Genomic DNA, 14,005 nt, shown 5'->3' with positions numbered 1-14,005 from the left:
TTATTGTATAAACTGATTTGACTAACGGATTATATTACTTGGTTTGACAAGATGGTTGTAAATAATTGATTATGTAAAAGTGTTAGCATGTTAGGTAAATAGCTATTAATTGTTAGGTATAGTGTATTTGATAGCCAAAAAGCTAATTTCACAAGGTTTTTATAATGAGCTTTTTTTAAAAAAGTTTTTTGAACCAAAAAGCTCTATTAATAAACTATTTACCAAACACCTAAATTTGCTTTTTAAAATGATCAAACCTCTAATAGGACACAATAAGTTAAAAGTTCTTCAAAAAAAAACTACTCATCAAACAACAAGGCCACAATATTCAAGACATTAGTTCCTAATCAAATTTAGGTCGAATCTGATCAATAATGTACGTATGTTCCTATGTCCCTGGAATATTGCAACATGTGGGGGAAGGGGGACACGAATTACTCGATCACGTGAACAAAGAATTTTAAGTGTATATTGAGCTCTTAAAGTGTGAAATGAGATGTTGGATTTCATTTTAGAAAGATGAATATTTATTAAACTTCCGTAAAATGTAATTATTGTTGGAGTATCTAAAGATTAAAGAAAATATTTTGTAATTTAAATTGATGCATTATAGATTACAAATAACTTGACTTACAAACTAGTTTTTCGTAACTAAGGCTCCGTTCACTTCACCTTATTTTTGCTGAATTAAAATTATTTTTACTGAAATGTAATTATTTTTGCTAAACTTAAATTATTTTACTGAAATGAAATTATTTTTGCTGAATTGAAAATATTTTTACTGAATTTACGTTATATTTCCTCATTGAAGTTACTGATTTTAACTAAACTGAAATTAGTTTTACTGAACTAAACTTATTTTTACTGAACTAAACTTATTTTTGCTGAACTAAACTTATTTTTACTGACCTGAAATTATTTGATTTTTAATAATTTTCTAATTTTCTCCTATAAGTTGTTCTAATTTTCTCCTATATTAATGATACATTATATTAGTATTGTGATAATGTTTCCTTCAAAGTCAATATTTTTTAATTTGTTCTTTACACCTTATCAAAAAAGGAATAATTACGGAGTATAAGTGTATAACTAGTAAGGAGAATTCAGAATTTCAATCATAACTTTTTAACTAAATGTAGTTCACATTAGCTGTAATGGCATAATGCGTTCAAATTATGTCCCATCATAAAGTTATAATAAGTTGAGACAATAGTATGAACTATTTTGGGGAAAAAAATGATACTTTATGCCAAGATCGAATACCTTATTCAGCCCTTTGATAACCTCAAACTAGTAAAAAGTGATTAAGATTGATCAATTTGCACATTCTAGAAATTAATTTATCACTTTTGATAGAGAATACCCATAGAATATTCTCATCCTAGGTTTAGAATATATTTTGTATAAGATTATCTTTGATATCTGTACATATCTTATAGTTACCTAATATGATTAGGTTTCTCATTGTAACCCTATAAATATTGATCAATGGAAATCACTCTAAGCAAGGAGTTTATATTATCTGACATGGTATATTCTCATCCTAGGTTTGAGATATATTTTGTATAAGATTATCTTTGATATCTGTACATATTTTATAGTTACCTAATATGATTAGGTTTCTCATTGTAACCCTATAAATATTGATCAATGGAAATCACTCTAAGCAAGGAGTTTATATTATCTGACATGGTATCAGAGTTTAGGTTAGATCTTGGGATTATATACAAAAATTCTCACCCCGTCGGTGGGTTAGAAAATTATACCCACCGGCGGGATATACAAAGTTTTTTATGCTTCCACAAACACACATATAAATTTTTTTTTTCTTTTCTCAAAGTTTTTTTTTTTTTTAGAATCTTTATGTAACCTTGCGCCTCCCACCAACAGTAGCAATCGCGAAAGCCTCCTCCATCATTGTTGGCAATCGCATACACTACCGCCTCCCACTACTGGCAGTAACCACATCTGCCAACCTACTACATGTGCCGTACTCTATTTCCACCTCCCCATGACCAACAATGATTCTTACATTGCCTCATTGGTTTTTTTTAACACATAATCACATAGATTTTGTTTTGGTGGTGGTATATCACAATAAGGTCAACTTTTGCACATCTCTTTTGCTATCAAGTTAGCTCCTTTTATTGTTGCAGCACTTGGAATCTTTGTGGAGTATTACTTCTTGCTACCTGGTTTCTCTTCTGAGAATTGATTAATTTCAAGCGGTGGGATTTAATCTTTTCTTGCGCAATTTTATTTATTTTTCTTCAACTGTGATTTCACGTAGTAGTGTAGTGTCTTCTTCCCGATGATGGTTTGATCCCTTAGCTTCTTCTTCTCTGGATCAACAACTTAGCCCAAGTCTGTGTGCGGCTCTTCTCCTTCTCCTCCGGCCTAGCAGTGCTTATCTCTACTCTATGTAGGTCGTGACTGTTGCTTCTCTCGTCATCACCGGCACATTTCTACTACTTTCTCTTTTGATCATGGGTTACTATACTATCCTTACCGTTCGATGCCTGATTCAGATCCAGTCTGAGCATCCGATTTTCTCCCGCTCTGACCGCGGGGGTGTGATAGAAAATACTCATAGAATATTCTCATCCTAGGTTTAGGACATATTTTGTATAAGATTATCTTTGATATCTTTACATATCTTATAGTTACCTAATATGATTAGGTTTCTCATTGTCACCCTATAAATATTGATCAATGGAAATCACTCTAAGCAAGGAGTTTATATTATCTGATAACTTTTTCCAAACAAGTCAAAGTTGTACTCTTAGGAGAATTAATTTTAGATTATATGTCAACGTTTACTAGATATATTCCTCGCTCGTAGAGTCTATGTTATAATCAATTGCAACGTTAACATTTTTATCGTATATGCAATGACGACAAAGCTAAGCCAAAATATCTCGTATTAGCAACGTCTAACTCTTAAGATACTATATATGTAGATGAAATTTACTTTTAATTATTATTAAGTAAACCTGGGCACCGTGCCGTGCCGGGCCGTGCCTGGCGGGCCACGGGCTGGTTCGTACCGTGCCGGTCGTGCCGGCGGGCCCAGGATTTCGTGTCGTGCCGTGCCGGCCATTTTCACAGGCCAGCCCACGGCACGGCACGACCCTCGTGCCTGGCGGGCTCGTGCCTGGCGGGCTCGTGCCGTGCCGGCCACGTGCCGGCCTGCGGGCTGTTGCAGTTTTCAAATTTTTTTTATTTTTTTTTTTTTATGACAACATTATAAATTAATAAGTTTATAATGTATATAAGTTATAAAATTATAATTATAAGTTTTATAAGGTTATAACTTATAAGTTTATAACTTATAAGTTATAAGTTATTAAGTTATGAATTTTATAATTATAAGTTGAATATTTATGTTTTATAATTTGTATATTCAATATTTATATTTATATATTTACTTTATACTATTACTTAAAAATTTAATGTTTATGATTTATTAGTAATTGGTATAATTTTTTTTTTTTTTAATATGAATTTACAAATTGTAACAAAACGGGGAAAAAAGGCAAATTGGACTTCGGATGTGAATAATGCGTACTTTATATTATTATTACTTGAGTTGAGAAAATTGTACAATGATAACAATGATAAAAATCATACAATGATGGTAGTAAACAAAAATTGGAAAATGATAAAATTGATATTTTTAAAATCGTACAATATACAATAATTGTCTATTCTTCTTCTCCTTCTTCTTGCTCGTCTTCGTCTTCGTCTTCGTCTTCACCTTCGCCTTCAAGGTCATCGGCTAGTTGCATAGATTGGGAACTAGCCGAACCCGAACCGGAAGCGGAGGTTCCTTCTTCGTTGTCGTTGTGGTCGTAAGAACGGTCTTGTGAGCGATTTTCCGCATCCAACCAATCTTTGAAACACACGCACATTTCTAGTGTTTCGGGTTTTAGACTTGTTCTTCTATCGTCTAAAACCCTTCCGGATGCGCTGAAAGCTCGTTCGGAGGCGACGGAGGAAACTTGGATAGCAAGAATGTCTCGTGCCATTGCCGCCAAAGTTGGATGCTTCGAGCTTTGTTGTTTCCACCATGCAAGGAGGTCGAGGCTGTTTATCTCATCGTCGTCCATGCCTTTGGTGAAGTCGTAACTCAGGTACATCTGTAACTCCGAGACGTCGCTTTGCGTTCTCCTGATTGATGAATCAGCTGAAAACCTTGAAATCAAGTTAGTAGCTTGTGAAAATAAATGTTTGGCCTTCTTACTTACGTTTTTGGATGGTTGGGAAGGCCTTGAGCGAGGAACGGTGCCATATTTGGCTTCATAGACTCTATATAAAGCAAAAAACTGATCCTTCACATTAGTCTTATAGTTTTCTACATCATCGTCAAGAAACATGCATTGAAAGTAAATGTCAACTAACATAAATGTGTTTTCATACTTTTGCCTAGGATCTAATATGGAAGCAAAAATATAAATCAAAGGAATCTCACTATAATATTTACGCCACTTTTTTTCCATTGCTGGAAGATACTGATCATAATCACTTTGATGGCGATGATCAGCGAAAAGTTGGGCGAGTAAGCATGCATTAGAAAGAAAGTTTTGAGCACAAGGATTGTAAACAGTAGAAAAACAATACGTGATGTTATATAATAACTGTAAAAACTGCATATATCTTTCACAGTTATTCCAATCATCATCATACAAAGCATTTTGTGGAAATTTTTGGTTGTAAAATAATGTTAACGGGCCCTTGTACTCAATTGCCTTTGTTAACATGTCATAGGTGGAATTCCACCTAGTTGGGCAATCGGTTCTAATTTTTATTACCCTTATCTTTTGTTATTTTAGAAAACTCTTCCATTCTTGGTATCTCATGTTAGAGCTATTAATAGACATAATAACATCTCTGATTTTGCTGTAGTATGGGCCAATTGCCCGAACTCCATCCTGTACACATAAGTTAAGTACATGGCAAACACATCTAGTATGAAGAGCTTCACCGTCTAATAGTACATCGATTAAGTTTTGTTTGATAAGATTAGTTGTGTATGTCATAGAGGTTGCATTATCAAAAGTCATAGACATCATTTTATCTCGAAGGTTGTATTCGTCTATTGCTTGCATTAAATGGTGAGCAATGTTAATGCCGGTGTGTGGGTATTCCAGCATTTTGAAATGTATTATTCTTTTTTGTAACATCCATTGATCATCTACCCAATGGCAAGTCACACATAAATAGTGATATTTATAACCACTATCCCAAGAATCGGCTGTTAAAGATACTCTACAGTTAAGGTTACTCAATTCGGCTTGTAACCGGACTTTGTACTCTAGGAAATTTTTCATTGCGGCGGAACGAACGGTTTTCCTAGAGATTCTTTTATGTTGGGGTTGTAGTGCTTTGTTAATGTAGGTGTTGAATGCGTCACTTTCCGAGAAAAGAAAAGGTTGTTCAGCGTGTACTATCATTTTTCCTAGTTCATCCCTATCCCTCTCATAGTTGTATGTAAAGCCGTATGGATGGAATTGGGAAATTTTGGGCTGGGTTGGATCACTAGCTGGTTTTGCACAAGCTTTCATGTGTCTAGATAAGTGTCCCGTCCCGTTTTTGGTAACTGTCGTGAATACACTATTACATGTTTTACATTTTGCCCATTGTTCACCATCTTTACTTAGGACAAAATAACGCCATACCTCACTCCTTCGGTTTTTCAAAAGTAGCATCTCAGTTTCGGTTAACCATTCATGATGTGTGTGATGGTTAGTAGTGGGACTAGTGGGAGTGGCAGTAGAAGGGGTAGAACCGGAGGGAATTCGGGTACTTTCTTGGCTACCTTGGCTAGAACAATAGTTTTGTTGATCACCGATATAATTAGGTGGAAATTGGTATGGTGGTAGTGGAAATTGGTTTAGTGGTGGTGCTGGAAATCCCGACATATTATATGGCTCATAGCCCGGGAGGAAGTAAATGGGGTCATTGGTTTGACTCGTAATTTGGGGGCTCGTTGTATTTGGTGGTTCCCTAGAACTACTACTACGGATAAGTCGGCCTTTCCCCCTAGACCTAAATGATGGGTTGTTCGATGCCATAATTAACAATTAATTTTTTAATAAAAAGTGGTTAACTATAATAATAATAATTAATAACAACAATTTTAACAATAAAAATATCAATAATAATAATTAATAACAACAACTATAACAATAACAATAACAACAAAAATAAATAATAACAACAATTGTAACAATAATAATAATTAATAACAACAATTATAACAACAACAATAACAATTAACAACAATAATAATTAAACAAGATTATTCTAATAATAAAAATAAAACAATAATAAATTTAAGATTAGTTTAGATCTTACAACCGTGCTTCAACGCTCCACTAATTACGATTACGAACTTTTTAATTTTTTCCGATATTAGGAAAATAATTAGAGAATTTAAGAGAATAATTAGAGAATTTAAGAAAATAAGGATTATTAGAGATTTAGAGAATATAAGAGATAAGAAGAAGAGATTGTGATTTTGTGATTTGGGAATGAAATGGAGGTGAGTATTTATAGAATTTTTGGGGAGCAAATTGGCAACAAACTAGCCGTTTTTTAGCCGTTTTTTTGGCTTGTTAAGGAGCTAGAATAAACGGTAACATTACCGTTGGCCCGCGGGCCGTTCCGGGCCGTGCCTGCGGGTCGACACGACGGGCCAGCACGGCGGGCCATGGCCGTGCTCGTGCCGGGCCGTGCCTGGGAATTCTCAACCCTGTCCGTGGCACGGCCCGTGGCACGAAAGTTGAACTTCGTGCCATGCCGTGCTTGAATTCGGGCCGTGCCGGGCTGCGCCGAACGACGGGCCGTGCCGGGCGGGCACGCGGGCCAACCCGGCCCGTGCCCAGGTTTATTATTAAGTATATAATGTTGTTACATACTTTTATTTTAGATTTAGTCTAAGAAAATAATGTCATGTAAAACGATCTTGATTACTACCGAATTCTTTTACTTCTTTGGTGGGTAATCTCACATTCGCCGTTGCATCATCCAAGGTCGAGTTTTGGGTAGTCTCTAGTTGATGTTTCAATTCCTCTTGTTTAAGTTGTCAACTCTCTCCCTTAACTCTACTATGTTATTTGTTGCTTCTTCTATTTGATCAGCTTGAGATACCATGTGTACATCCTACTCACAACAAAATAAGGAGTATATAATATCAAAAGCTTGCGAATCCATTGAATCTAATGTAGTTCAAGCTCTTTTAGCCTGTAATTTTGTAAATATGGGATAACTTTTTGATCCATAAATGAATTTGTGTTTTATCTACTATTTAGTGTCATATGTAGTTTTATTCAAAAGTCATTTGTTGACATTATTTGACCGACAGATTTTGTCAGAGGCAGATTCTTATAACATTTACCTTTCATTAATTACAACATTTTTTTTTGAAAACTAATTACAATATAATTTTATTAGGTAATTTTAGAGCTGTCAAAAGTTGACCCAATCCGAAATACCGACTCAAACCCGATTATTAACCGATCCATCTAAACCCGAAAATATGGTGACCCAAACCCGACCTGACCAAACCTGAAACCAACCCTAGACCCGAGTTGACCCGAGTATGTGAGACCCAAACCCGAACATGAACTGACCTGGAGATAACTCGACCTGAATGTAACCCGTAAATTATTTCCCTGAACCGAACCCGACTCAACCGAAATTGACCCTAACCCGTTTTAACCTGTCCAAACCCGAATTTAACCCGACTTGTTACTAACCTGACCTGAATTTAACCCGACCCATATTCCTAACCCGACCGGAATTTAACCCAACCTGTTACAAATCCGACCCGAAATCAACCCGACTTGTTATTGACCTGACTCAAATTCAACCTGACTTGTTATTAACCCGACCCGAATTTTACCAGACCTATTACTAACCCGACCCAAAAATTCAACCTGATCTGTTACTAACCCGACTCGAAATTAACACGACTTGTTATTGACCCGGCCTAAATTCAACCCAAATTGTTTCTGACCCGATTTAAAATCACCTTAAATGCAATTTAGACCACCTTATTATTGTTGATCAAAGCATTTTGTCTAGGGAGACAAAGGGTCTGTTCACATTTACTTAATTTCAGTTCAGTTCAGTTTAGCTCCAATCAGTTCAGTTCAACTCTTAATTTCCCTCTCTCATAAAATATTCATTTCATCTCACTTCAATTCAATTCAGCTCCAATCAGTTATGTTCAATTCAGCTCAAATCAATTCAGTTTAGTTTAGTTCAATAAATGTGAACAGGCCCCAAGTCGGTTCAGGCCAGCAAAAGAAAGGAACATCATCTTCAAATTTAAGAGTTAAATATATTTGTTGTATGGTCAAAGGAGATAGTTATCTTCCTAAATTATAGACTATAGTTCCCTAGTATATTTCCATATATATTATAGTCAAAGGATATAATTAGCTTGATATAAATAATAATTATTTATTTATAGTTAGTTGAACCCGAATATGACCTAGCTAGTTGAACCCAACTCGAACCTGAAAAGTACCTAACCCGTAAAAACCCGAATTAAACCCGACCTATTGTTCACCCGACCCGGATATAACCCGACCTGTTATTAACCCGACCTAAACCCGATAAGAAGTATAACCTGACGTGACCCGACTCAAACATGACCCCGAAATTTTATTTACTCAAGCCCACGAACATTTATGACAACATATAATGATCATATATAGTTCCAAATGGCATTATATAACCCCGAAATGTATCCCCTAAAATATCAAGGCTTTTCAACACCAGACCCCGAAACCTTATAAATTTCACAAAAAGCATGGATATTAGCCTTCAATTTTGGAATTGTTTGACTTTTTTTTACCTGTTATTAAAATTGGCGAAATGTTTACCATGGCCATGATCCATAATACCCTCCGAGAGTCCAATTGGATGGGTGCAACCATCCAACTAGCCATTAAACGACGAATTTACCGGTTTACAACTTGCACCAATTTCATTAACTTGTCTATCACGAACATTTATGACAACATATAATGATCATATATGGTTCCAAACGGAATTATATGACCCTGAGATGTATCACCAAAAATCTAAAGGATTTTCGACACCGGGCCCAGAAACCTCCAAAATTTCTCAAAAAACGTGGATATTAGTCTTCAATTTTGAAAATTTTTTGACTTTTTTTGGCCCGAAAATAAAAATTTCCGAAATGTTTACCATGGTCCCTAATACCCTCCAAGAGTCCGATTGGGTGGGTGGATCCATCCGATTTGCCTCTAAACGACCAATTTTCCGGTTTACATCTTGCACTGATTTTATTAACTCAAGCTTACCACGAACATTTATGACAACATATAATAATCATATATGGTTCTAAATGGAATTACATGACCCCAAAATTTATCGCCTAAAATCTCAAGCCTTTTCGACATCGGACCCCGAAACCTCCAAAAATTTCTCAAAAAACGTGGATATTAACCTTTAATTTTGGAATTTTTTGACTTCTTTTCTCCCGGAAATAAAAATGGCCGAAATGTTTATCATGGTCCCTAAAACCCTCCGGGTGTCTAATTGGCTGGGTGGAACCATCCAATTTGCCTTTAAACGACCAATTTACCGGTTTACAACTTACACCAATTTTATTAAATCAAGCCTACCACGAATATTTATGACAACATATAATGATCATTTATGGTTTAAAACAATATTATATGACCCCGAGATGTATCCCCTAAAATCTCAAACCTTTTCGACACCGGGTCCCGAAACCTCAAAAATTTCTCAAACGACGTGGATTAGCCTTCAATTTTGGAATTTTTTGACTTTTTTTCACCCGGAAATAAAAATTGCCGAAATTTTTACCATGTTCCTTAATACCCTCAGGGTGTCCAATTGGTTGGGTGAAATCATCCAATTAGCCTTTAAACGACCAATTTACCGGTTTACAACCTGCACTGTTTCAGTTTACCACGAACATTTATGACAGCCTATAATGGTCATTTATGGTTTCAAACGACATTATATGAACCTGAGATATATCCCCTAAAATCTCATCTCTTTTCGACACCGGGCCCTGAAACCTTCGAAATTTTTCAAAAAGCATGGATATTAGACTTCAATTTTGGAATTTTTTGACTTTTTTCACCTGGAAATAAAAATTGCCGAATTTTTACCATGGTCCCTAATACCCTCCGGGAGTCCAATTGGGTGGGTGTAACCATCCAATTCGTCTTTAAACGACCAATTTACCGGTTTACAACTTGCACCAATTTCATTAACAAACTCAAGCCTACCACGAACATTTATGACAACAATAATGATCACGTATGGTGCCTAACGATATTACATGACCCCAAGATGTATTCCCTAGAATTTCGAGACTTTTAGAAACCAGGCCCCGAATACTCCAAAATTTCTCAAAAAGGTGGATATTAGCGTTCAATTTTTGAATTTTTTGACTTTTTTCGCCCAGAAATTAAAATTGCCGAAATGTTTATCATGGTCTCTAATACCCTCCGGGAGTCCAGTTGGATGGGTGATACCATCCATTTGGCCTTTAGCCGACCAATTTACCGGTTTACAACTTCCACTAATTTCATTAACTTAATCAACCCACTAACATTTATGGAAACGTATAATGATTATATATGATTCCAAATGGCATTATATGACCTCAAGAGTATCCCTTAAATTTTCAATACTTTTCAACACTGGTCCTCGAAATCTCCAAAAAATTTCAAAAAGCGTGGAATTTTAGCTTTCAATTTTGAAATTTTTTTACTTTTCTTCTCCTGTAAATAATAATTACCGAAATTTTTACCATGGTCCCTAATACCCTTCAGGAGTCCAAGGTTGGGTGGAACCATCAAATTTGTCTTTAAACGGCCAATTTACCGGTTTACAACCGATTTCATTAATTCAAGTATTCAACCCTACCACGAACATTTATGACAACATATGATAATCATATATGATTCTAAACGGCATTATATGACTCCAAGATGTATCCCCTAAAAACTCATTTCTTTTCGACACTAAGTCCTGAAACCTTCGAAATTTCTAAAAAAGCTTAGATATTAGCCTTCAATTTTGGAAATTTTTAACTTTTTTTTCGCCCGGAAATAAAAACTGCCAAAATATTTACCATGGTCTCTAATATCCTCCGGGAGTCCAATTGGGTGGATGGAACCATCCAATTCGCCTTTAAACGACCAATTCACCAGTTTACAACTTGCACTGATTTCATTAACTCTAGCCTACCACGAACATTTATAACAACATATAATGATCATATATAGTTCCAAACGACATTATATGACCCCGAGATGTATCCTCTAAAATTTCAAAACTTTTCGACACCCGGGCCCCGAAACCTCCAAAATTTCTCAAAAAACGTGGTCCCTACTAACGTCCGGGAGTCCCAGTGGGTGGGTGGAACTATCCAATTTGTCTTTAAACGATCAATTTATCGGTTTACAACTTGCACCGATTTCATTAACTCAAGCTCACCACGAACATTTATGACAACAAATAATGATCGTGTATGGTTCCAAACGGTATTATATGACACCGAGATGTATCCCCTAGAATTTCAAAACTTTTCGACACCGGACCCCGAAACCTCCAAAATTTCTCAAAAGCGTGGATTTTAGAATTTTGGGCCTTTAATTTTGGAATTTTTTTTGACTTTTTTCGCCCAAAAATAAAATTTTCCGAAGTGTTTACCGTGGACCCTAATACCCTTCTAGTCTTCCATTGAGTTGGTGGAATCATCCCTGCCTTTAAACGACCAATTTACCGATTTACAACTTGCACGAATTTTATTAAATCAAGCCTACTACGAACATTTATGACAACATATAATGATCATATCTGGTTCCAAACGAAATTATATGACCCTGAAATGTATCCCTTAAAATATCAAGACTTTTCTACACCAGGCCCCAAAACCTTCGAAATTTCTCAAAAAGCGTGGATATTAGCCTTCAACTTTGGAATTTTTTAACTTTTTTTCGTCCGGAAATAAAAATTTTCGAAATGTTTACCATGGTCCCTAATGCCCTCTATGAGTCCAATTGGGTTGGTGGAACCATCCAATTTGTCTTTAAACGACCAATTTACCGGTTTATAACTTGCACGGATTTCATAACTCAAGCATACTACAAACATTTATGACAACATGTAATGATCATATATGGTTCCAAATGACATTATATAACCCTGAGATGTATCCCCTAAAATATCAAAACTTTTCTACACTGGGCCACTAAACCTCCAAAATTTTTCAAAAAATGTGGATATTAGCCTTCAATTTTGGAATTTTTTTGACTTTTTTTCGCCCAAAAATAAAAATTGCCGAAATGTTTACCGTGGTGCCTAATATCCTTTGGGAGTTCAATTGGGTGTGTGGAACCATCCAATTTGCTTTTAAACGTCCAATTTACCAGTTTACAACTTGCACCGATTTACCGGTTTACAATGGCCAATTTAATTAATTTGCACTGAACCCGACTTGAACCGAAATTGACCCAAACCCGTTTTAACCCGTCAAAACCCGAATTTAACTCGACTTGTTACTAACCTGACCTGAATTCAACCCGACCCGAAATCAACCCAACTTGTTATTGACCCGACCCGAATTTTACCAGACCTATTACTTACCCAAACCAAAAATTCAAATTGATCTGTTAGTAACCTGGCTCAAAATTAACATGACTTGTTATTGACCCGACCTAAATTCAACCCAAATTGTTCCTGACCCGATTTCAAATCACCTTAAATGCAATTTAGACCACCTTGTTATTGTCTGTCAAAACATTTTGTCTAGGGAGACCAAGTCGGTCCAGGCCAGCAAAAGAAAGGAGCATCATCGTCAAATTTAAGTGTTAAATATAGTATATATTTGTTGTATGGTCAAAGGAGTTAATTATCTTCTTAAATTATATACTATAGTTACCTAAGCTAGTATATTGTCATATATATTATAATTATCTATTTATAATTAGTTGAACTCGAATATTACTTGACTTAGAAATGACCCGACCTGATTGTAACCTGCAAATTTTTGACTTGAACATAACCCGACTTGAATCCGATTATGACCCGACTTGAAAATGACCCAACTTGATTATAACTCGCAAACTATTGACTTTAACCGAACCCGTCTTGAACTCGAGAATGACCCGACTTAAAAAGACCCGACCTGATTATCATCCGCAAATTATTGACTTGAACCGAACCGACTCAAACCGAGAATGACCCGACCTGATTCTAACCCGCAAATTATTGACTTAAACCGAACCCGACTCGAATCCGAGAATTACCCTAACCCATGAAAACCCGAATTAAACCCAACCTATTGTTCACCCGACCTGAATGTAACCCGACATGTTATTAACCTGACCTAAACCCGACTCAAACCCGATAAGAATTATGACCGACATGACCCGACTCAAGCATGACCCAACCCAAAGCCGACCCGCATAGGTTATGGAATTAATCTGAATTGACCCGACCCACTTTTACCCGACCCGTTTACCTGAATTGACAGCTCTAGGTAATTTATCACAAAATTAAGCATATAACAACCCAATAATCTATATTGATTACCGTCTATTAAATAGGTCAACCAAAAAACTAAACTTAGGGTTTTCTGTTCAGCTTAATTTCATTTTAGTTTAGTCCAGTTCAGTTCAGCTCAACTCCAATTAATTCAGTTCATTTCTTAATTTCCTTCTCTCATAAACAATGCATTTCAACTCTATTCAGTTCAGTTCAGTTTCAAATTTCCTTCTCTCAAAAACAATTCATTTTAGCTCTATTCAGTTCAGTTCAGTTCATGTTAGCCCCAATCAGTTCCATTACGTTATTTTCAGTAATTCAGAACAGTCCCTTACACTTATCATCTACCGATCTACATATCTCTATCGGACTTCATATTACACATCAACACTCCATGCGCAACTAGCATAAAAGGAAGCATGAACGTAACACAACCATA

This window comes from Chenopodium quinoa, unplaced genomic scaffold, assembly GCF_001683475.1.
Source record: "Chenopodium quinoa cultivar QQ74 unplaced genomic scaffold, ASM168347v1, whole genome shotgun sequence".
Lineage (NCBI taxonomy): Eukaryota > Viridiplantae > Streptophyta > Magnoliopsida > Caryophyllales > Amaranthaceae > Chenopodium > Chenopodium quinoa.
This window is presented reverse-complemented; position numbering follows the sequence as displayed.